The 23,659-nt window shown below is 37.2% G+C and overlaps 1 protein-coding gene across 2 annotated transcripts in view; it reads right to left on the bottom strand.

Annotated features, from left to right (window-relative positions):
• Positions 1 to 23,659, bottom strand: part of PDE4D (phosphodiesterase 4D) — a 1,268,462-nt gene that overhangs the window by 668,264 nt on the left and 576,539 nt on the right. The window lies entirely within an intron of this gene.

Genomic DNA, 23,659 nt, shown 5'->3' with positions numbered 1-23,659 from the left:
TATATATATATATATATATACTAGGACTATGATGTATTTGCTATATGGTTGTTTACAGAGTAAGTTTAACTCTCAAAGAACTGTATATAAAATTCATTTCACAATTACTGCAACTAGAAGAAGGCTCCGTGCAAGGGCCTAAGATTTATGCTCTATGTTCATTATAGATAAAGAAACAAAGATGACTTTTTTTACTAGTTTGTGAGTGAATCGTTCAGCATTAATATTTTACTATACACTGTGGAATATTTAGTGGTTAAAGTTATTTATCATCTATAAATTTAAACTGTAAGTGGTCTGGCATACACATTGTCATTCTACCCTTAGATCTTCTGTGACATAAGTATATGTTTTCGGAACATATGATAAAGTTTTAATAGTCTTGCTTAAATTAGATGCAAAAACTGACAGGAAAAAATGGTTAGTGAACATTTGAGAAGATACACAACTTTGCTAGCAATAAGGACAAAAGTAAATAATTAAAACAATAATGACAGATATCTAACAAAGAGACAACAATTTTTAAATCTGATAAAATGGTGGTGACAATGCCATAGACAGATAACACTCATATGCTGATTACCGGAGAGTAACCTTGCAACAGTTCAGAGAATAACTGCATTACTCAGGGAAATCGGTAATCCTATTTACCCTAAGACCCAGCAATTCCGCTTCTGGTTATGCACCTCAAAGAAGCTCTCCGAATGTGCACAAGCAAACATGACACTGATGTTCACTGCAGTGTTTAGTCATTCATTTATTCATTTCACAAATATTCATTGAGTGCACAGTTTTATTTGCTTGGGATTATCTCTGGGACTAAAACAGACAATTCTCCGTGCCCTCATTGGTGTGTTCCAGTACTGTTTTTTGTTTTTTTGGTTTTTTTTTGCGGTACGCGGGCCTCTCACTGCTGTGGCCTCTCCCGTTGCGGAGCACAGGCTCCGGACGCACAGGCTCAGCGTCCATGGCTCACGGAACCAGCCCCTCCGCGGCATGTGGGATCTTCCTGGACCGGGGCACGAACCCGTGTTCCCTGCAACGGCAGGCGGACTCTCAACCACTGCACCACCAGGGAAGCCCCAGTAGTTTTTGATACTAAAAAGTTTAAAAGGATCTAAATAACCACCAATGAGGTAACAGGCAAATAAAGAAGTGTACAGTCACAAAATGGAGGGAAAAAATACTGTTGAGTGAAAAAAGCATGTTGTAGAATGCTACTTGCATGATAAGTAATTTGTGTAAAATTTATAACCACATAAAACATAACACAATATGATGGATGCATATGTGTGTATGCATGTATGTTAAAGCAACATAAAAATGAATAAGTAATATACACATTAATTGCATGACAGTGTTTGACTGCACAGGGTGAAATGGGATCAGGATGCAGAATAAGAGGATTCTAATATGTATCTACAATTTTTAAAATATAAATATGAAAAGATAATAAAAATTTGATTCTAATTGGTCTGTACATGTATTTATTATATTGAGCTTTGAATTTTCTATATTTTTAATATTTTAAAAACTGCCTATGGTACCCATAAAATTATTTTTTTATAATTGTACATAGGCACATTTTTATAAATGCCTATAAGATAAATTCGTAAAAACATTGGTTCTATCAATAACATGACCTAATTAGTTTATTACACAGTGACTGAAAACTTACAGTACAAAGAGCATAATGAACCAAGATAAATTTATAACAACTAAGTAATTATTACACAATCAAATCAACTAAATACAAATTAGTAATACATAGTAGTATTTTCTTTTCTTTTATTAAAAAAAAAGACAACAACTACATGATGAGAAAGGTGTTACTGAAAAGGGAACAGTGATTAAAAGACTCATTAGGTGTTCACAGGGAATCCTGCTTCACTTAGCATTTAACATCTCTGAAAGCCATGGAAATAGAAGGGTGTGTTAAAGGTTCAGCCTTAGCTCTGCCTATAAGTTTATTGAATTAACCTAGTGAACCACAACTAGATGATTGTTTACCAGGGCTATACAGCCATTTACCTAGATTCTAACAAACTCCTATAAAAGACCTATATGGATCATACTTACTAAGCTGTGTGACTTTGGGAGAGGTACTTGACCTTTCTGTGCAACCAATTCCTTATCTGTAAAATGTGGCTAATAATAGTATTAGCTATCTAAAAGGGTTTCTTGTTACTTGCTGTATCAGGCACTTACATTGTACTTTCAATGTGCCATATACTGACACAAAATTTGTGCTGTTTATTAAATACGTAAACAAGCTAATCCAGAAACCATTTTCATGTTCTTTAGATTGAGGTACATTCTATTTGCCCCTACATATCTTTTAATAACTAATCCAATACACTTTTATAAAATTCTTGAGCTGTATCACAGAACATTCTGTGTCATGTAAAGCACATTAGAATCCACTTTACATGAAAATTTTTATATAATCTTACAATAGATCTGAGGAGTAATTATTTAAAATATAAATGTCTCAACATCTTCAGTATGTCATTGGAATCTAGGAAAAAACTATTTGATTCAGCAATTCCAAATCATCACCCTTAATACAAAACACAAAACTCTAATAATAAACAAGTTATTTATTCAAATACAATGTAACTCAAAACTGTGTGGCTTTCCAACGTTGTGTTAGTTTCTGCTGTACAACAAAGTGAATCAGCAATTATACTCCAATAAAGATGTTAAAAAAAAAAAGAACACTTACAACTCAATAAAAAACAAAACAAAAACTGTGTGGCTACTAAGCATATACGAGAAACTACATAAAATCACAACCAGGTTGGCTCTAAATCTGCACTGGTTTCTCCACTGTCATGGAGTCAAGCATCTATTACTAGGCACTGATAAAAAATTTTTTCTCATTAAGCTCATTGCTAAGCATAAATGATGGGTGATACAAAAAATGATACAAATGAACTTATTACGAAATAGACCCACAGACATAGAAAACAAACTTGTGGTTACCAAAGGCGAAGGGGTTGGAGGGATAAATATATATATATATATATATATATATATATATATATATATATAAATCACTTTTCTGTACACCTGAAACTAACACATTATAAATAAACTATACTTCAATTAAAAAAAATTAAAATTAAAAAAAGCTCAATGCCAAGCGGGAATGATGGGTGTGTCACTGATGGAAAACAGAAGAAATGCTCCCCGCCATCATTCTCTCCCAGCTGAATCACATTAATTGACCCCAGGGTATTGTCTCATTTTGTTGCCTGCAGCATAAAGCCTTCATCCACTTCATGACCCTCAGTGCACCTCAATCAGCATGGCCTTCACCTGGAAGAAGTGCCCACTGTCCAGGAGAGGATGTGTGTGTCCTTACTCACAGAGCAAGGCCACTCAGGGATGCTTTCCCTGCCTCAGGGACCAGTGACTCCAGTGAAGAACGGAGCCACTGGGGGAACCCATGTAAATCAACATCATATCTTCTGACTCACTGTCAGCCCATCATTATCTTTTATAAATGTCGTTTGTTTGTAAAGAATATAAAAATTGAATTCCACAAGCAAGGTAAAGACACAGCCATGATTCTAGAATGACAGCTAACATTTCTGCAGTAATAAAAAGGAATATAACCTTTCCAGAAAAATACAGTGCTTAAACAAAAAATTTACATGCTCAGTAGGAAACTATGGAAAATTATTAGGATGGCTATTCAACATCGAGGATTTATTAAATTGAGGATAGCTCTTCAGCTGTGTGTTGGCTTCATTAAGATATTTAAGGCCTCTGATAGTTGCAATGATTAGAAGCATTCTAGTTTGTTTCCATGCCAGCTAACTCTGATAATCCCTTGACAAAAATAACAACAACAATAACAACAGTAGTGATAATAGCTGATAACATACCATTTACTCTAAAATAGCATACTCTTCTATAGCATACTCTCCTAAGCATTTTATATATATTGACTCATTCAATCTGCCAACAACCCTACTTTTACCATCTCCATTTTGCAGTTGAAGAAACTGAGGCAAATTCCCAGTTACAGTTTCTAAATCAGTGGGTTATAACTTTAGTGGACATAAAAATCTTCCAAGGACCTTGTGAAAAAACTGCAAATTTTCTGACCATCCCTATACCCTGCTCTGATACAGTACAGTTGGTTAGGTGTAGACAACCAAAAATATAGTGTTATAAGCTCCATTTTCAAGTGGTCTGAGGACCGAGCTTGGAAAACACTAAATAATTCCCAAGGATACTTCCATTTACCTGCAAGGTCTCTCTAGTGATGTTTAGGTCCTTGTCTTCATGTTTCTGGACATTCTATTTCCATTCATTTCAGAGTAAGAATACTTATTTTGACCTCAATGAACTTGATTCTCTATCTCCATCTAAAGTTTAATCAAAACAAACTAATTGATATGTTTACACCTTAATTATGTCTGCTTGAATCAAAGTCATAGCACTGTCTTTGAGAAGCCACATTTCTCTTTCACAACAAATCTATCACAGACTGGTGAACACCTTTCTTAACTTTTGAAAAATCATGAAAGGAAAATTCTCCAGAATCCTTCCTTAAACAGATGTCTGCTTAAGTAAGGATTACAACCCTCAAAGGCATTTGTGAGAAATAAAACATTCCTGAAGAATACTCAGCCATTCATTTAGCTTCCAGCATAAGCACAGAACATAATATTTATGAGCACAATTTGCTTTTTCCAGGGTCCTTGCAAGAGGAAGATTCTTGGACTTCCATAGCAGAACTATAAGCTTAGAGTAACGCCCACGTTGTCAGAATACAGGCTATCAGAAAAATCTTGAGATTGTTCTTGACCTCTCAAAACATTTCATTTTCTTATTTCCAGAAAGATAAAGAATGGTTTTCTACAGTGAAAGGGGGAATAAGCCATTGTTTTCTGCAACCATGGCTATAGTCTCCCTGGCTTTTAAGAGAGATTGCAAATGTCCTTCAAGTTCTAGTAATTTCGGGCTTGCCTGGTGGCGCAGTGGTTGAGAGTCCGCCTGCTGATGCAGGGGACATGGGTTCATGCCCCAGTCCGGGAAGATCCCACAGGCCGCGGAGCGGCTGGGCCCGTGAGCCATGGCCACTGAGCCTGCGCGTCCAGAGCCTGTGCTCCACAACGGGAGAGGCCACAACAGTGAGAGGCCCGCGTACTGCAAAAAAAAAAAAAATTCTAGTAATTTCAAAAGCTGTCAATGATGATAAAATAGAGGCACAGTTATCAGACGACTTTGGAAGGAAAACAGATTTGGAAAAAGGTTCTGAGATGTTTTTGAAAAGACATGAAATAGAAGTACCCCCAAAAGGCACCTGCTCTCTGTTTTATAACTAAAGCAGTTCACTTGTGGATCTTAAAAACAATCCTCTTGTTCCTAGTCTGACACGGGGAGCTGCGGAAAGGGGGCGCATGCTGAACTGGGGCATGACTGAATGGGCTACCTTCTGAATTATGTCATGGACCAAAATGAATGTCTACCCCAAACAGTGGGATCTCTCTATACATGTAGCCCCTGGTGTGCTGGCAAAAATATGTTTATGGCTCTCCAGGGGGAAAATGCCCTGATCTGTAGGCTTTGGCAATTTCCATGGTATAAATACCTCTCCCTTGTCTGATTTCCAATGTGACGCCACTAAACGTAGACTTGGAAAGAGATATGCAGTATCACTTCCTTATATAGTATTTCCACCACACAGATAAACTGACAACCTCAAGAGCATACGTAATAGTAATATGCAGTAAAATAATTAGTAAGTAATGAGCTTTGAGTATATATTACTTCTGCTTTTTATATAATTTATTCAATTGCAGGTTTATATAATTTAGTAATGACTGTGCCAAACAACTGGCTTTCAAAAATCCCTGGAAATGTAACAATTGGCTCTCATGAGCTGGTGCTACCTGGTCCAGACTATTATTACAAACTTTAAGTAAACCTTCCATATACTGATCCATTGTTATACACAGCCATTTAATGAACAAAATTTCTAATTTATATAAAATTTAAGTAAAATTTATTTAAGTAGAAAGTGTCACCTCCTAAGTACAAACTGTTAACACAATTTAATATCTACATAATCTTATGAATGTTAGTGCTACACAATTTCAGTGTCAAGAGAAACTTGAGAGATCATCTGATCCAACTTCCCCTAAGAGTCATGGAGACGTCTACTGGGGGTACCAGCCTTCCTCATTCTCCTACTCCAAAATTACCACTTCATTCAAGGGATCACATTCAATTCAAAATTCCTTTGAGTAGTCCCTCAAGGACACCCAGAATTTTACCCAGTCAACTCTATTTTTTCCCTTAGCCACTGTATCCAACATGCCAAAGCACTGGGCTTCTCATTATCTTCTGTAAATGCCATGTTTATTCTCCCTTCTAAAGCTGTCGCTTCAGCTCTGTCACACATTCATTCATGTGCATTTTTCAGTGTTGGGTTTTTATTTTGAAAGCAAATGGTGGACTATTTACATGCTCGTTGTAAATGCTCATTTCAACTAGAGAATATCTGAGCAATGGAATCTAGAAATCTGCTTTTTAAACAAGGAACTCATGAGATGGTAGGTTTCTCAAGTTTCAAGATCAACTGATTTCCTGAGTAGTAACTAAATTTTAAGGTGAGACTAAGAGAACACTAGTAGTTCAGCGATATAAAACTGTAAACAGTCATAACTCAGTGAGTTAAGTGCTACAGTATAAAAGTGTTCAATGTCAGCATTAAAAAAAGAGAATGATGAAACAAGCCACAGTCTGGGAAGAAACATTTACAAAAGACACATCTGATAAACAACTGTTATCCAAAATATACAAAGAAATCTTAAAACTGAAACCAACCTGATTAAAAAAATGAGCCAGGGCTTCCCTGGTGGCGCAATGGTTGAGAGTCCGCCTGCCGATGCAGGGACACGGGTTCGTGCCCCGGTACAGGAAGATCCTACATGCCGCAGAGCGGCTGGGCCTGTGAGCCACGGCCGCTGAGCCTGCGCGCCCGGAGCCTGTGCTCCGCAACGGGAGAGGCCACAACAGTGAGAGGCCCGCGTGCCCCCACAAAAAAAAAAAAAAAAAAAAATGGGCCAAAGACCTTAACAGACGTCTTACCAAAGAAGATACACAGATGGTAAATAAGCTTATGAAAAGATGCTCCACATCACATGTCATCAGGGAGATGCAAAGTAGAAAAATGAGATACTACTACACATCTATTAAAATGGCCAAAATCCAGAAGCTGTCAACACCAAATCGTGGTGAGAATGTGGAGCAGCAGAACTCTCATTCATTGGTGATGGGTATGCAAAATGGTACAGTTACCTTGAAGAGCATTTGGTGGTTTTTTATAGAACTACACATACCTTTACCATACAATTCAGCAATCATGCTTCTTAATGTTTACCCAAAGAGTTGCAAACATATGTCTACACAAAAACCTGCACACAAATGTTTATAAAAGCTTTATTCATAATTTTAAAAACTTGGAAGCAACCAAGGTGACCTTCAGTATGTGAATGGACAAATAAAACTGTGGTACATCCGGATGATGGAACATTATACAGCACTAAGAAGAAATGAGCTATCAAGCCATGAAGAGACACGGAGAAACCATAAATCCATATTACTAAGTGAAAGGAGCCAATCTGAAAAGGCTGCATTCTGTATGGTTCCATGTACATGCATCTGGGAAAAGGCAAAACTATGGAGAGAGTTAAAAAAAAAAAAAAATCAGTGGTTGCCAGGGGTTGGGGGTGGGTGAGAAGGGATGAATAGGCCAAGCACAGAGGATTTTTAGGGCAGTGAAAACACTCTGTAAAATACTATAATGGTGGATACATATAATTATACATCTGTCCCAACCCACAGAATGCAACATCAAGAGTGAAACCTAAGGTAAACCATGGACTTCAAGTGATAATGTTGTTGCAGTACAGGTTCATCCATTGTAACAAATGTGCCCCTCTGGTGAGGGATGTTGATAACGGGGGAGGAGGCCGTGCCTGCGTGGTGGCAGCGGGTATATGGGAAACCTCTGTACCTTCCTCTCAATTTTGCCATGAACCTAAAACTGCTCAAAAAACAAAAACAACCAAGTCTTTTAAAAAGAAAGAGAGAGAGAGAGAGAAGGATAAACTGATCAGTAAAGGAAGACTTCTTCGAAAAAGAGGTAAAGGCTAAGCCAGGTGCTGAAGAAGGCTGTTGCATTTTGCTTCTTCTCAAGATTCAAGGATGAGACCGGCTGAAAATGAATTCCATAGGGCCTAGATAAGGGCCTGAATAAGCTCGGCCTTCTCTAAGATAGACTCTTCCCTGCTGGATAAAAATTACCTGGGCTTCATACAAATGCAGAATTCCTAAGCACTGTCCTCTTGTATGAAAGATTCTGATTTAGCAGAATGACAAAGAGCTGAGAAGCCAGCAGTTTTAACTTAAGAGAAATTCCTACAGGGGCAAGGGGTACAGAACATCCTTATAAAGGGCTGTGCCACCTTCAGACTTGTTTAAACTAAAATTTCTAAATCTTCCTGGCTCAGTTCAAGTTCAACACTCAATGAATCTTGTCTGATCATTACAGCCCTGAGTGGCCTCCTCTTCCTCTTATATGTCACTGGACTTGGAGTTTGAATTACACAACAATTACTTATGTTCTATGCGTTATTCCTTTTCTTCTAATGCCAGCTTATAAGAGTAGTTCCTTTCACTATATTCCTTACGATGCCTGATTCAGGCATAGGCACACAGATACACAAAAAATATCTGTAGATTAATTAGTTCTATGAACTCTCAGTACCTAGTCCTGGTTTTTATATGTGTCAATTAGGAACGTAATAATAAAAGCTAACATTTAATGAGTGTTTCTTATGTGCTGGGCGCTATTGGTAGTACTGTACGTGTATTAATTCACTGAATCATCTCAACAATCCTGTGAGATAGACACTAGTATTTATCTCTACTTCACAGATGAGAAAACTGAGGCTTAGTAATTTTCCAATGTAGATTGGCTTCAGATCCCATGACTTTTGTTACCCAGCTATACTGCTTCTCTGTCCTATACTCCCCTAAAAATGCTGTTTAAACACTGAATATATAAAGAAAGCTATGACAAAATTATATTCCATAACAACAATTATTAAATAATTAGAATCCTTCATAAAAGATATGTATCATTCTAAACTCTAAGGCAGTCAGAAATATTGTAAAAATTCTGAATTTTTACAGGAGAAGATGCTGAAATCTGTACCTGCCAGCTATGCATCACGGACTCCTGCCAGCTATGCATCACGGACTCCTGTGTAGACTCCGGATTACAGAAGTCCTGTGCGCCTTCACATTCCCAATGCCAGTCACACATCAGGAGGGGTGCAGCCAGGGGAGCAGAAGCAGAGGTGACAATCATACATCATACCCTCGAAATCTGTGACAAGCCCGGCCTTCTGACAGTCTAGTGATGGGGTGTGCATCTTGAATATTACTTACTGTGTCAGGATCTTTGTTCCCCCAATACTCCCTTTTGGATAACAAAACAGCAGAAGACACTATTCAGGACAATAAAATAGATTCTAATACTCCCATATGCTATAATTTATCTTCATTCAATCACAAGCATTTCTGTTTAATCTATTGCTTGAAATAAAATGCTAATAAGGCAAGAACATGTGGCTCTAGGACAATGCCAGGAAAATGGTCTTCATGTCTCTTCTTTTGACATAAATAAAATATCAATGAGTGAGAAATACAGAAGTCTCTAATATAAGATGTGCAAAATTACACCCATCTTGGGGGATGAATAACCTGAATTTAAAGGAATAATTTAGGTTGAAAAAAGTCAAAGCACACTGCAACTAAAAGTCTAATCTTTTTGAACTTGATTTAAAATATTCTAGAACCTTAATAAGACTCATTGTTATAAAAATTTCCCTTTTTCCAATAGTTTTTTTCCAGTTCTGCTGTTTCCTTAATGCTATCCCTATACATGTTTCCATAGTAGTTCTATTTATTCTGCTTCTCTAAAGATTGTTTTTGGGTTCTGGTTGTTATCTGCCAGAAACCTAGGGAGAATAGAAAAATCTGTCTCAGGATATATTAAATATGCCTTATTGGGGTTCATCAATTCTCCCTACTTATATAATCATTAATCAGTATAGAAAAGGTTCATAATGAGAAATACTTTTACATATTGAATATTTAAGCTTCTTATTGCCCAGCATATTACTAGGTATTTGAATCTAATTGAGCTCATACACTCGCGCTTTTGAAAGCACATAGTAGCAACTCAATACATACACAAACAGAATGAATGGCCTTACCCTTTACTGTTGCTTTACGACTCTGGAAGTTCAAGAAAAGAATGTGAATAATGTTTTTATTTTTCACAGTTGCCTCACTGTTATATAGTCACAGTTCGGATTCCTTTAAAAACTAATAATCTTTATGTTTTCAAAGCTGATCAGGATGTGACCGAGCACTGTTCAAATACAGAGGGCACTGAGGTCACATCAAACCCAAAGCAATTTTCCATCCCACAGATCAAGGTCTAGTTGAGTGGATGAATAGGAAAAGAGGAGGTGCATATATCTTTAATGTTCTCAGGTGATAGACAGGAAATCTTAAAACACAAGCATATGTGGGGTTTCCTAGAGCAGTCAAATTCCAGAATTTAAGCTGGGAAGTAATAATGAAACATGGGCTTAAATCTCCTGGGTCCTCTGGTTCTCCCATGACCACTTGTGTGAATGTGGGCATATTAAATAGCTTAAATAGCTAAACATGTTTTCCTACCCTTACAAGAAAAGGAGAGTAAATACCTCATAAGATGCTGTGAAGACTAAATGAGATATTGCACATAAAGCATTTAACCCATTTAGCCCAGAATAAATGCTAGATAAATATGGACCATTGTTATATTCCTAGGGAATGTCTCTTTTACTAATTTGGATAAATATAGATGTGGGAATCCCATAAGGAGGAAAATAAAAGTTGTGATGTGTGAGACTTATCATTTACATATTAATAGGTATGGGGGAAAATGGGTACGGATGCACTGTTCTTTGCAGGAATGACCTGAGTGTATTTGGGCGATATACCTTATGCTGGAACCCCAGAAGATAGCCTGTAACAAAAATATCTATATGAGTTTTCACAGTGGAAAATATTTGAACACTTCCTTTGTAGATGCATTTTTGAGATCCACTTAGGTAACTGTTCAAAATAACACTGCAGGCATTTGATATGGCAGCTAGGTTTGGAAAAGTGCTTTCAGGGAAAGCAGAAGCCACTGATTTAACTTTTCTCCTTGCAGTTAGTTACATTAAATAAGTTCATACAGAGAAGGGATAGAAGAGCTAAAATCCAGGTCATAGAGCATTCTATCAGATTTTTGTTTTTTGGTTTCTGTTTTTCTGCCTTCCCCTCATGTAGCAGAAAGTCATGGGCTTAAAGGGGTGCCCACCCAGCCATGCTTTTTTAATCTCCTTTAGTCCTTACTTGGAAAAAGGAAAGCTTGCGGGATGGGGACAACAGGAGACAACACTTGATTACCCTTGAGGCTTCTAAGACCTACCTGAAGACTGCTCCAGAGTAGGCTGCTGTCTGAGCTTCCCAGCTAATTACGTCTGGAGGTAGCAGGCTGGGGCGTTACAATCCCCTAAGTATGGAGGTTTCTATATTCGGAAGAATTCAGACATCAATGGCTACTTCGAGGATTATTTAGACACAGGAATTCAATCTATGGAATATAAAATCTCAGGATCACTTCATCAAGATTTCAAATTATTCTGACAGAGTGAGGAAGGATGATTTAAACAAGACAGGAAACAGAATGGATGTTGTTTAGAAAGTAAATGTCTTTGTTTATTTGCATTTTGGTTATGCATAATTAAAAGTGCCTATTCTGAAGCCATGAGGCCAACAGATACTCTCATTGGCTTGAGAGTGGATGTCCTCTGTTCTCTAACCCTTTTTCCTGGCAGTGGATGTGAGTGCGCCATCAGGTGGTGACACAGGGAAGTGCCAGGCACCTCACAACGTTTTTCAGGTTGGGGAGAATTTGTCTAAATGCCAAGAATTGCTAGAAATAACTTCACAAACACGGCTATATTCCTGGAACTTTAGTGCACTCGAGGTTTTGTTTATGTTTTTGCTGAAGCGCAATAAAAATATATAATGATATTATAAATAATACCTCTTATCAAGTAGAGTTTAAAAGCTGAGTCACACAACTTGCATCAAACCCTGACAACTGCCTCCTATTACTCTTGTCACATTGGACATTTTTAAGCCTCATTTTCTCATTCATATAACTGGAGATAATAATGAAATATTATCTTGAAATATCTTTTTTTTTTTTTTCGGTACGCGGGCCTCTCACTGTTGTGGCCTCTCCCATTGCGGAGCACAGGCTCCGGACCTGCAGGCTCAGCGGCCATGGCTCACGGACCTAACCGCTCCGCGGCACGTGGGATCTTCCCAGACCAGGGCACGAACCCGTGTCCCCTGCATCGGCAGGCGGACTCTCAACCAATGCGCCACCAGAGAAGTCCATCTTGAAATATCTTAATGGTACTCTGCGAATCTGACTACCTCTCTAAGACTCTTTCCCTGCTGTCCCTCCTTTCTCATCATCACCTTTGCATATGTTGTTCCCGGAATTTCCCTTCTCATTCTGGTTGGCCTGGGGGAATAAATACCCATTTACACATCACCTCTTCAGGCAAAGCTGCTCAGCCATGCCTTTGTGCTCGTGTCAGATCTCACACAGCCTGTAGTTTTTGCGATCTCCACTCTATTTAACAATCACTTGTTTCTTTCCTTGAGTTTTGTTCACGCCTGGACCAGAAGGGCTGGTCGATATTGTGAAGCATCATGTTAGTCACGAATAGGCCATGCCCACCACATCTACACCCTGTAGATGCTCTTGAAAGTTTGTTGAATATTTTGTAAAACACATCAAGAACCCTTGAAATGTTAAGAAACAAGACTAAGCAAACCGGTAAAAAGACTTTCTGGAGGAGTTTCATTCATTGCCTAGAAAAAGGAGACATACCACTTGGGAGAAGTGGAGTGAAATTCTTCTTGTCAGCTTGCAAATATGAGTTATGATCAAAGAAATACAGTGTATATAAAATCGCTTTACAGCCCTGGCTCTCTGTAAATGTTAATAGTAAATCTAACTCTAAATGTTATTTGAGAAAGAAGTTAGCATTTACATTTTAAGTGCTTCATTTAAATCATTAAGAGTTATAGTGCCTTGAATTTCATTGGGAACTTTTGGATTTAGCAAACAGTTAGATTTGTTGATTCCATTAAACATCAAGGTTAGTTGTTTTTTGCTTTTTTTTTTAACACAAATAACAGATAGTCCCCAAAAGACTTCTTTATTTGGAAACAGGAAGACTTTGATTAGAGTTCACTTTCAGCCTACTGTGTGACCCTGGCCAAGTCAGTAAACTTCTCTGCATGTCCATAAAATGGTTGATAAGACCATCCCAAAGGCTGCTACAAAGATTAAATGAAATAATTCATTAAAAGGCTCCTAGCACAGTGCCTGCCATTCCCTTTTTACCACCCACACCTGCCCTCCAACAATATATTATCTCTAAAATTAATAGTTTTTCAATAAACATTTTGTAAATTAAATGCTATCAAATATTAAATGCTTCTTGGCAAAGTAATCTTTTTCCAATGCTTTCACTTTTTAAATAAATTTCAGATATTAGATGATGTGTGAACATATTAATCATGTAAAATATTTTAATCTAATTTATATATGAACCGTAGCTTGGTACTATATTGTCATAAGCACATAACCTACCTATGGACCAACACAGCATCATTTTACTTTCAATTCAATGTTGATGTAAATTTAGCTAAAGGAATAAAACCTGCATGACAAATAATACAACTTTTCAATAATATGAAGATAAGATTCTCTTTACTCACAAAGACACATACATACTGCATACATATATAAAATAAATTTTGACTATAGATCATTTATATCACTATGTAATGTCAATCCATTAATCAATTAATTCAACAAATGTATTGAGTGTCTACTATGTGCCAGGAAATGAACCAATAACTGGTAAATAAAGATGAACAAAACACCTTTTTAACCCCATAGAATCCATCACCCAGTCAAAGAGAAAGACAAGACATAAGGCAAGTAATAAGGTATGATAAATGCCTTAATAGAGGGTTCAAGATTATAACTAATATAATATTAAAAGCAGTTCTAAAACTTTAGAACTGTTCTTTCCTAAAATTATCTTTGCTGACTTTTCCTAGATTAATCCAAAAATAGTGCTGTGACATTTTTATTTATTTTTGGCTTTGTTGGGTCTTTGTTGCTATGCACAAGCTTTCTCTAGTTGCAGTGAGCAGGGGCTACTCTTCGTTACAGTCCGCAGGCTTCTCATTGTGGTGGCTTCTATTGTTGCAGAGCATGGGCTCTAGGCGCGCGGGCTTCAGTACTTGTGGCTCATGGGCTCTAGAGCTCAGGCTCAGTAGTTGTGGAGCACGGGCTTCAGTAGTTGTGGCTCACGGGCTCTAGAGCTCAGGCTCAGTAGTTGTGGAGCACAGGCTTAGTTGCTCCATGGCGTGTGGGATCTTCCTGGACCAGGGATCGAACCCGTGTCCCCTGCATTGGCAGGTGGATTCTCAACCACTGCACCACCAGGGAAGCCCCTCCCCTGACATTTTTTGCTTAGGGAAACTTTCTTAGGAGACATCCAAAGCAGAACAAAGGTTTCTACCCTGAGGTCAAATAGACCAATAATGTTTGGAAGTGAAAAATGAAACATAATTCACAGTTCTCAGCTCCTATCAATTTAAATTCAAATAGACAGTTGGTTCAGCGTATGTTGATTTCTTAAAATCGGAAATAGACTCCCCCAGCAATATGCCTCAGGGAAAATAAAATGTGTGGGCTGGTTTTATTCACTGATGTTTGATTACATCCCTGAAGGAAAAAAAAAAAAAAAAAAAAAGACTGTAATGAGACATGTACAATTCCTTTTTCCTCAGGAGCAAAGATTCCTGGGTCTACCCAAGTCAGAGAACTTGTTTCAAATTAGAACATAAACAAACAAACAAAAAGGTAAAGAAGTCAGGATGGGATCCTGGAATAGCTATTAATTTTGAGTAAGTAGAGCATGGATTTAAAGTCCCACAGCCTGCTGAAGGTCCTGGCTCTGATGTCAACTAGTTATGGGATGTTGGAAAAGCTTCTTGACCTCTCTGAGTCTCATTTACTCATCAGTAATCTGGAACTAAGTAAGACCTATTCACAGAGTTGAGAATTCAAGAGAACAATGTATTCCATGTGTCTGACATATAGTAGGCTCTCAATATCTGGCAGCTAATAATAATAATAATACAGTGGAAAGAAGAGAAAAAGGAACCACAATTTAAAAGACTACCATTAGCGCCACTGAATTAGAATTTTTGTATATTTTCTTCCTTTTACTTTCTCTTCACACATGGAAGCAAATAACAATAGCATTTGCACTAAGTATTGAGTCAATTTATACTGGTACCAGGTTTTGCAGGTCTTATTTCACTTACTCCATAGTCAGTAACTCTGTTATCCTCATTTGATAGATGGGAAATTGAAGCACAGACACATTAAGTGCCTTGTTCTAGGTCACACAGTTTGGAAGAGATGAAGTCAGAACTTGAGTCCAGATCAACTGTGATGCTAAACTTCATGTTAATATCAAATACTATAAAAGCATAATACAACATAAAAGCGTACTATAATTAATATGCTCTCACCCCGGTCCTCTGCCACCCATGCCCCACCAATGTAACCTGAAGAAAAGTTTTTGGTTTGATTTCAAAGTTATTAACTCAGGGAACTCCCAGGCAGTCCAGTGGTTAGGGCTCAGTACTTTCACTGCCGGGGCCGGAGTTCAATCCCTAGTCAGGGAACTAAGATCCCGCAAGTGCGCCACGTGGCCAAAAACAACAACAACAACATTATTAATTTAACAAAACATTGTAAAGCAACTATTCTCCAATAAAAAGAAAAAAAAGAAAAACACCAAATTCCATGGGAATTTATGTTTAAATACCAGGGAAAAAAAAATCTCCCTATAGCATTTCTCCCAGGAGACTCAAACAAGGAAATTTTGTACTCCAGCATTTCTCTTTCCCTTTATCCCATTTCAAGTATTCAAATGCACGGTGATAAGAAACTTTATACTGAATCTAGTGGGGCACGAACAGGCTGATCTTTCTGCACTTGGTAGCACAGATTAACACCTCGCTCTTGATGACATCACACAGCTGGGTTCTCTGAATGGTTTGGCTCCCAGTTACCATACACAGACAATTATGAATGATAGATAATTAATACTTAGAGGGAAAAAGATTGCCCATGACGAGTGTAGTAGAGTACAGTACATAAAGCTGGGTTTGAAGGTTTGCCTTCTGCACATCCTCTATAGTTAGTAAAATACAACTAACGATTTTCATTTAATTTGGTCCACCACTCCAAGAGTGGGGCAAGATTTCAAAGGAATGGCCTGTTTTTTACTTTTTTGTAGAATCTCAGCTGTCACAAGTATATATGTTATTTATATGAAAAATGTAAAAATCATGAAAACACTTTCTATTTCTAGATAAGACATGCACATCTTATGCTTATAATATTCTTCGTTCCCAGATTTTATTTGTATGAAGTTGTTTAGAGGATTTCCCTCTGAAAATGCTATTCTATCTTCACACAACTCAAGATGTGTGCATCAGTTCCACAAATGACATACTGCATCATCTTACATTTATGAAGAAACTGTTGACATGCTGTCTTTCAATGAAAGAATGGGCAAGAGAGCAGGATCATTCTGAGAAGGTTAATTCTGGAAGCACCTTGGCCTGATACATACAGGCCTTTATAGACTGAGTGGTTTTACCAATGGACCTTTCCAACTCATGCTGTTCATTGTCGACCACACTTGGCTTTTCAAAAATTTAAAACTGGAAAAATCTACTTTCATTTAAAGTCTTTAATAGAGCATCTACTTCAGTGATTTCTAAACACCAAAGCTTCTCCTTAAGAAAGTTTTCACCAGTCCACATAGAAAAGAGAGAAATAACAACAGTTGCAAGTATTTGTCATCCAGCTATAGTTACCCCATTTAAAGTACTATCTTTTACTCTGACGTGACTGTTACCACTTTTTAAATTTTTAAATATTTTTTGATTTTATGAAATGATAAGAGTGGAGGGTAAGATTTTTTTTTAAATGACCTCACTTGGCAAACCATTAATAGGCAACCTAATACGTCACTGCATTTTTAAAATCAGTATTTAAAAATGCAAAGGTCAAGAATCACAAGTCTACCTCATATACGTTTACTAGCAGAATCACTAATACAGTGAATTAAGTATTTTTTCCCTCTATTTTTACACTGGGAAAATACCTATGAAAGATCTAGAAAATTAAATATCAGTGCATCTATGTTTATCTCACATTCCTCAGAGGGATGTCTAATATCTGAACTGGTTTTCTTTCCCTATATAAGTCTAGCTTATATAATCAAAGTGAAATGAGGAGTATTTGGACATTTACAATTTTGTAGATATATCACATTGCACAGATATGATTTTAACAGGAAAAGTACAAAAGGAGCCATTCTTCAAAGTAAGGGAGTCACGATTCAATTAATAATTTAGCATTTTACAGAGGCCTTAGAAAGATAAGTCTGCAGAAAACAGAAAACATAGTGAAAGATCTGGGAAGGAGATATGGCATCAAAGGTTAATTAATGCATTTTCAGATCATTATCAGTTTGCTGACAGAACTGAAGAAAAAAATAGCATGAGCTAGATCATTATTTGAGGTTACTGCAATATTCAGAATGAATATAGTAAAATCACCAACACAAAATTATTATTTGTATTTCAAGCCTACACATATAACAGAATACTTAGAAAGCAAAAAGCACATAACTATCATTAATTAGCTGTTCCCATCACATCCTATTTGGAGTCTGTCTACAATGCCCTGGGAGAAGGTTCCCACTGAGAACAGAGGTTACATGTCTGAAAGGGGCAAATAAGAGTTGAGTTCCATTTTAATTTGCAGATTTTAGCCTCTCTTTCTTTTTAATTAAAAATGAATCCCCAAGTGTATTGGTACAGCATCTATGGAAAACTGGCAGTATTTTTAAAAGTTGAATTTATCCGTATCCTGTAAACCAGCAATTCAACTCCTAGTTACATACTCAACAAATATCTGTACATATTTTATCCAAAGGGCATGAACTAGAATGTTTATAGCAGCAGTATTTGTAACAGTCCCAAACCTATAAACTACCCAAATGCTCATCAACAGTAGAATGAATAAATAAATTATAGTCTATTTCCACAATAGAATATGAATGATTGCACAAACTAATGTGGAACAAAAGGAGGTAGTCACACCAAAAAAGTCTATATTGCATGATTCCATTTGTATAAAGTACGAGAAGAGGCCAAACTAGTCTATTCTATGGGAAGTGCGGATAGTGACCATCCGTGAAAGGAGGGGGTAGTAACTAGAAGAGAGAAGAAAAGCTTAGAATGAGAGGTGGCGACTTCCAATGTTCTATTTCTTGATCTGGGATCTGGTTACCCGAGCAAGGAAGTTCAAGTTGCTGGATACTTACAATATGTATAATTTTCACATAACATATAGGCTATGCTATAATACAAAGCTACAAAGAAAAATGAATCCCTAAAAGAAATAAATGAGTTGCTAGGAGGTAAATTTCCCATGCAATAGCATGGTGATGCTTTTTTAAATCTAGAGAGCAGCTAAAGAATTTGAGAAAGAAAATAAGATCTAAGAAGATTTAGAACAGATCTTACATTTACAAAGCACTGCACCTAAAAATACCAAGTATTTTCCAGGTCTTCAGCATGTCTCACAGAGGCCATTACCGCCTGAAACGTTCTTTGTCAGAAAAAGTATATCATCACTCCTGGGAAAATATTTGTATATATCTCCTAATGTTACCTTAGAATAATCTGTCTCATTCTATTGTGGTCTGGTTTTGGACTAAAACTTCAACTTTGGAGAAAGCAGTTTTATAAATAACATCATTTGCCAGGCCTACTTAGTAAGTATTTGAAATTCTGGGAGGCTTGTTACACTTTGCAATCTACAGGTTTAGATGAAAATATGGACTTGTCAAAAGATCAGGTTCCAGTACAATCACTTCTAATCTGATTTTTAGCTACTTTGTCATTGTAAAAGGGATTACACTGCTAACTGCTCATCAAAATCCTTCTCTTTTTGGACACGTGCTAGATTTCATTTCCCAGCCTCCCTTGCAATTAGGTATAATCACATGATAGATTTTTATCCAGACTCCTTTGTGCTTTTTCCCTTCTGGCTATCTGGAATGGTGATGTCCCCAAGGTCAACCTTGGAAACCATGTATTAAAGCCTCTACCAGCCTAGTCCCTGAATGATTGGGAAGAAGACATGACCTGATCCTCTCTTGTGTTGAAGCCGCTGTATATTTCTGTTGCAAGCATCAGCCGACCCTATTTTGGAGCTTCAAAATATAAGTGGTTAATTATTGTTTTTATGTATGGTAGAGTTCTGTGTCTTCTTCACCCTCTTTATCCCTGATGGAGAAGTGGAGGATGTCTTAGCAAAAACAATGCACTAATGTGATATGCATTAATATAACCTATCATAAAATAATATGAACTATCAATTTTATCAGAGGAGACTATGTCTTAGATTTATTCCATTCTTAATAGGGATGGGGTTAGAGCATGGGCTAGGGATAGACAATAAAAAGGAGATTCTGTTTGGAATGCAAACCCCACCCAGTAGAATTACAAAGGGATGCTTTGCAAGGCTTTTCTAGATTCCAGACTATTCATGTCCTGCCCTGAGTAAAATGGAATTATCTCTGGTAATGGCCAGTAACTACGCAAGAACCCTTTCAGATATGGTGGGGAATAACGGCCAGATTCTCAATGGAGGAAAAAAGGAGTAGCTACCTTGCAAGCATAAACAGAAGCAAAGTTAATGACAAGAAACTTACTTCAGAGGAAAGATATAAAACATTGGATTTTACGCCCTCTACAAATTAATGTAAAATACCAACCTTAACTTCTCTGGGCATGGGGGAATTGCAATGAGACCAATTCATTATGCCCCACGGGACCTATTCAAAGGTCAAATATCATCATAATGAGTCTTTTGTACACAGTTGCAGCTAAAGCCCCCGTATAGAAGCGTGACTGTGAGCCCTCAGATGGCTAAAATAAAATATCCTTCACCTTCACACCCCTGGCACTTAGGACAGCCCTGACACGTTAGAGGCACTCCACAGACTATGGAATGAACAGCTTCTAAGCCAGTAAACACAGAGTGAACCCTGCTCAATCCAAATGACATTACAGACCAAGTAGTGTCATTTGTCCTCAATCAGAAAACTCTAGGAATGAACGAACTAGACTGGGGAGGAGAGAAGCTAAAATCTCTATCACTGAGAAAAGAGGCAGAGGAAGAAGCAGGGGTGAGGCTCTAATATGTGCAATGGTTGAGCGACACTGAACTGGGGAAAACCTAGATACAGAGAAGTAACATTTTGGCTGTGTACAAATCCTATTTCTGCCTCCAGTTTAGGGGAATTAAAAAAAAAATAGAATACAGAGATTTTGTTTAATAATATTAGCTATTGGTTAAGATAGATATACTAATTTTCAAGCTTTAAAAATGAAATTACTCTGATTACAAACTTTACTTTCAGACTCTACTTACTTACACGTCCACAGAGGAGTGGACAGTTGAAACATTTATCATTTAAGCTAGCTCCAACTTTAAGATTCATTTCTCAAGCTATTTCAGACCATAAGGGGAAGAGGGGCTGCCATTAATCAGAGAGTTACCTCATTTTCCCCTTTCATTTCTGTATCAGCTATAAATCGCTACCAAATCTGTCCATTTGGTATTTTCTGCTGCTTTCAGAGTTTGATCTCCACACTGCTTGATAAAGCAGGATCACTTTGAATTAAAGATCAGAGAGGCTCCAGATCAATTATTTTAGTCATGTGCCACAGAGGCTTTGTGCCAATTACGCTCAACCATTTGTCTATGAAACAAAGGAGGTCTTGATAGTGCAGAAAATGAATAACTTGTCACTAATCTAAATTTACCTCGTGTTTTATGGTATTAGATCCTTAACATAATTGTGTACAGGTACTATCATCTGATTTTCTGTTTGAAAACACTCATTTTATTTTTCTCCTCACCAATCTTGGATACTAGATAAGAAAAGCTATTTTTCCTAGTAAGTTGGCGGTTTGGGTATATTGCTTCTCATATCTCATCAGTTAATTGTCTTTCCAATCTCATCAACTTTAGCTCCGTCTGAACTACAAGAGTATGGCAGGTATTGCTGACTGGATATCCAAATCCAGTCTCCCCTTCATTCTCATTTATACAAGCACAATGTTGTTCACCCTCAAATATTTCCACTTAAAAGCACAAGCTCCTCAGCTTCCCTTGAAGCCAGTCCCGTGGCATTATTCCTGTGCAGGAGATGCAAGCCCAGGGTTCCCAGGAAGCCCTGGCTTCCCTGATATAGACGCCACCCCTTCCTGCTTCCCACCTATGTCTTTTCTTTACTCTGCTCGGAATGAGGGTCCAATGCTGGAAGAGCAGTAGTCACACTGCACGTGATCATGAGGGGACAAGCAGAGGATGAGACGGTATGCTAAGGATGGCTGAGAAGAAAGAATGAAAGGAAACCAGGTATTTGAAGATATCACAGGACCATAGTGTTAGCCCTAGGCTGCTATCTCCAGCATCCTTTGTACAAGACAAATAAAGCCTTAGATGGTTAAACTGCTGTTAGTTTTCTGTTACTCACAGCTGAATGCATTCCCACCTGATAAAAAAGACTCAATCTTTTTTAAGTAGAGACTTCTTAGCAAACCTGCCATATACTTTTAAAACATGGGCGTTCTAAAAAAGTTGGTGCTGGGCTATAATAATTCAAGAGACTGCCTTCTTCCTAATGTTATTATATTTGGACACATTCATTTAGCTTTTATTAGAGTTAATGTTTCCTTCAGTCATGTCTTTGCCTACTAGGCACTAGGCATTTTTAAAGTAAATATACAGAAATTACCTATCTTAGAAATTGCAAAAAAAAAGCAGAAATATTTGTAAGTCTTCTAATTCATTTCTTGCTTCCTTTCCTAAACGATTAATTCTTTTGTAAAATACATTATAATTGCATGCAGTTTCTATTGTATTTTATGCACACTGGTAGTCATGCTAATATGCACAAAAGGTTTTATCTAGCATGAATTTATCAAGTAAATCCCAATCCTTGCCACTGCAAATGCTGACAGACAATAAAATTGCTGACTATTTCCAAAATCTGTCCACAAAGATCACTGCTAGGCAAACATCGCAGGTCCTGGTGGATAAGCTAATGTTTTTATATTTGCCTTCTTAATTTCAAAATAATAGCTATGTATTATTAAATTATATCTTGCATTCCCTATAATTTTCTGTACTCACTGTACAGTGTGAATTTCAATAAAATTTACTCTCTTCTTTCTGTATGTGGTTTTATCTAAGGCTTAAAATAAACCCATCAACTAACCCATCCTTCTCTGAAATCCTCTATTTTAATCTATGCTCATATCCTTAGTGAAAGCCATATTTTTATGATTTTATTGATTGTAAATTGCACAGTGTATTTCAAACACGGGGGGGGAGGGGGGAGAGAGAGAGAGAGAGAGAGAGAGAGAGAGAGAGAGAGAGAGAATATGAACACAAAAAGGCAGAATTTCCCCCTACCAAAAGGCCTTTGTTTTTATCAGGAAGTTTTCTGAATTAACCAAACAACTTAATTCACAAATTAACAAAACTCCACTATGAAGATCTGATGGAAGGAGGAATGGAAAACTCCTGACCTTTTGGATTCTAATCTCCGGATCCGCTTTTTCCACGCTCCCCCATTAAACACTGGGAATGATCAATATCAGCTTTCAGATTTAGGCAAAGCAGCTAAAAGCCTTTGACTAAGATGGTAAAGGGGAATTGGTGGTAATTAAATAATAAAACTGATTTACAGAGGTTTCACTTCTAATCTCTGTCAGATGGACACAAACCATGAACCTATTTATGTCAACTAAAGGCTTCATCAGGCAGAATCATTCATTATGTAAATATGACCTTTAAAGTCATATTACAGCTATAGTGTGAATAATATATCCATGAATGATTAAGAACTGACAGCATTTAATATTTATTAAGTGCCTTTTATACAAATTTCACTCAATTCCATGGACCCACTGGTGGTATCCACTTAATCATTTATTCAGCCTCTAAATATGATGAGTAATGTTCTATATAAGAGAGTGAGAAATTGCACAGTGGAGATTTGCAGATAAATAAGACACTTTTTATTTTCACGCATAAGCTCCTTAGGGAGGAAATAATAGTTCTGTACAGAATGGAAAGGTCACCCTCACATTAGATGATAAGTAACTAGAATTTGAGGTACTATTTGGGTAAGGCCTTGAGGGATGGATTTTGACAAATGGTGCTATCAAGCATAGGGAAGGGTAAATCAAAGAGCAGTGGAAGTTCATAAAGTAATACTGTTGAGTTGGAATATATGCAAAAATGAGAGAA

This window comes from Aethalodelphis obliquidens, unplaced genomic scaffold (assembly GCF_003676395.1).
Source record: "Aethalodelphis obliquidens isolate GAN/ISIS:26980383/991018 unplaced genomic scaffold, ASM367639v1 scaffold4, whole genome shotgun sequence".
NCBI classification, from domain to species: domain Eukaryota; kingdom Metazoa; phylum Chordata; class Mammalia; order Artiodactyla; family Delphinidae; genus Aethalodelphis; species Aethalodelphis obliquidens.
This window is presented reverse-complemented; position numbering and strand designations above follow the sequence as displayed.